This window comes from Triticum aestivum, chromosome 4B, assembly GCF_018294505.1.
Source record: "Triticum aestivum cultivar Chinese Spring chromosome 4B, IWGSC CS RefSeq v2.1, whole genome shotgun sequence".
NCBI lineage: Eukaryota > Viridiplantae > Streptophyta > Magnoliopsida > Poales > Poaceae > Triticum > Triticum aestivum.
The window spans coordinates 636,009,925-636,012,884 of NC_057804.1; the positions used below are offsets into that span (position 1 = coordinate 636,009,925).

The window sequence follows — 2,960 nt, forward strand, 5'->3', positions numbered from 1 at the left end:
AAAGTATAACCCAGTGACGCTAATATACCATGATATTGTGCGGAAACCCCAAATGTGTCGACAGAGCTCAGTTATAGGGAAGATGAAAGCGCATTCTAAAGTTTCATAAAACATGTACACAAACATGTGTACTCACTTTAAAACATTCTTACAGAATCTTTTTATTTGTATTTTAACAGAAAGGCAAATGAGTGCATCCTTTGTTTTCCACTACTATATGTTATTCTAAATTCACACATTTTCTATGTAACTTGCAAATAAAAATAATTCCTGGTCAAATGTTACTATGGACATTTGCATGTACGAAAAAGGAATCAAAAAGATGGTTGCAGATCGCTTTCTTTTTTGAGAAATGCAGATTGCTAATTATAAAGCCATGCATACATGTCTCACAGTTCTTTCCAAGAAAGAATGCTGGAGCCGTACATGACATGACACGGAGCTTTTTTTTTACTTGGCATATGGAAAACCAATGCTGGAGCCGTGCTTGACATGGAGTCCTTTTGTACTTAACACACGTAGTCTTTCGTTTAATCTAAACCGATTCCACCAAATAAATGGATTGTACATGGTTGCACATAGAAAATTTGATTATTACCACAATCGTGACTTCAGAGTGTTTCTGTTTCCATAATAATACGACATGCACATTCCGTTAGACATTCATGTTTTTTATTTCCTCTGGACTCTTTGGCATAAGTAGTTATCTTCAGCCATATATACATCACTAAAGATTTGGTTCCTTCGCGTGTCCCTGCAATAATTGGTAATATGATTGTAATAGCATTAGCATGTCGACAAAGAAGCCACCATATTATCTATTTCTTATTCATCTGAATCCAAGGGTCATCTTTAAAATGAGTCAGTATTGGGAAGTAAATACTGCTTGTAGAGCTTTAATAATGTACATAGCTACAAACTAAGTGGTAGTGTGATAATTAAAACTATTAATATAAATTTCATTGAAGTACCATAGGGCTTCCACTAATCGGTGACCGCATAATAACATGATCCAGCTTACAATGAAATCGGGCGAACAGCTCCTCTGCAGTCCCATCTCTTCCCTGAATGAAGTTTGTAATAGCTATAAAAATTAAGAGGTATTATCATGTAGTTATACGTATTATCATGTACTTGTGGGAAATTTTGCCAGCGCCATGTGGTGCACACCATTTCAGTCATACAAAGCAAGACTGGAACAAATATTGATGAAAGAAAAAGAAAATATTACTGAGACTAAGATAAGTTTCTTTCCTAACAGCATCCAAAGATGAATCTCGGACCTAATTGTAATGTGAGTAACCAAAATCATGGGATGAACGAAAAGCTTTTTTATTGCCCATAACCATATTGGTTTCTGAACCTGTAACAAAAAAAGACAACTTTCAGAGAAGGCAACATATATATTCGATCGAGTAGGTAGGAAAAACTAAACAGTGAACATGGCTGGTATGGGCATACTGCAGATTATCACCTCACTTATTTCTCTCCCAAGCGAATCAGCAGTTGTTGCATGGGGGAGGATGAGGATCCGATTAATGTCCTCGTGTACGAAACAAACTGAAATTCTAGTCATAGTGTGTCATCTATTGAAGATTAAATCGTCAAACCCGCACACCAAGCTGCAGAGATTACCTGAGATTGCGGACGGCTGTAGCCAGATCAGAGTATATAGGGCACACTGAAAACATTGCAGCTGCTGGTTGTGCGAGGATGGCATCGACATGCAAATCGATATGATACTGGCAGGCTAAGTTAGGGACTCGTACACGTCTAATCTATTGTCGTGTCTCTTGGTTCTTCGAGAAAATTCCCTCGAACGGACCACCACGACACACGGTCTAGTCCATCTTCTCTCATCCCCCATGCTCCGCCATAGGATCATGAGTGGAGCTACATGCACAGCAGCGCTCCTTCACATCCTCTTCCTCGCTCTTCACCTTTCGAGCAGGCATCAAATTTCACCTACAAAAGAAGTAATAGAACCCAAAGTATTGAAGATTGTATCTCACCTGATGGGCAAAGTTGTGCTAGGACCTGATCTACATGTAGTATCCCAGGATTATACATGATAAGATTGGTGATTGAATCCCTGGAGGCACAACAATTCAAATGACATGTTAGAAAATCGACGATAGAAAGAAAAATCGAATCTGTGATCACACCAGATCCATGCCCAAACTTGCTTGCTCTAGTTTGAGAGAGACGTGGATAGATTTCCATGGGGGCTAAGAGAAGATGGGAGAATCCATGCCGCAATGCTCGCTGCACTTTGAGAGAGAAGGAGAGCAGGAATCAAATTTGACCTACAAAAGAAGTAATAGAAGACAAAGTATTGAATATTGTATCTCACCTGATGGGCAAAGTTGTGCTAGGACTCGATCTGCATGCAGTATCCGAAGATTATACAATGATAAGAATATATGGCGGCACAACAATTCAAAGGACATGTTAGAAAATCGATGATAGAAAAAAAATTGAATCCACGATCACACCAGATACATGCCCAAACTTGCTTGCTCGAGTTTGAGAGAGACGTGGATTGATTTCCATGGGGGCTAAGAGAAGGTGGGAGAATCCATGCGGCAATGCTTGCTGCACTTTGAGAGAGAAGGATCAGAGAATCAATAACGCAATGGTGGCTCTAGATTGACAGGGACATTGATTTGTTTCCATACGGGAGAGATAGATAGAGAGGCAGTAGAGAATCCATGTCTCAAGATTGCTTTTTTTTTATGGGGAGTAGGTAGATCGATTGAGATGGGTGACTCGTATCTCTTTTGACTTCTTCTTTTTTAAACTCTTTCATCTCAATCTCTACAACCGTGGATGGCTGTGGTACATGGTTGTCGTCTTTTAGTTTTCTGATCTGAGAAAAAAATTGGATGGGTCATTATATGGGCTAATCTAAACGGATGGGTTATATAGGCTAATCTACACCGTAATAACTCGGTCCCACC

At 39.4% G+C, this 2,960-nt stretch overlaps 1 long non-coding RNA gene across 1 annotated transcript; it reads right to left on the reverse strand.

Moving 5' to 3' along the window:
- Nucleotides 1–557: 557 nt before the first annotated feature.
- Nucleotides 558–2,740, reverse strand: LOC123089508 (uncharacterized). The gene is made up of 4 exons (XR_006442306.1): nucleotides 2,354–2,740; nucleotides 1,475–2,270; nucleotides 972–1,363; nucleotides 558–754 (listed from the first exon to the last, which is right to left on the reverse strand). It is a non-coding gene; the product is annotated as an uncharacterized lncRNA (long non-coding RNA).
- Nucleotides 2,741–2,960: the final 220 nt, after the last annotated feature.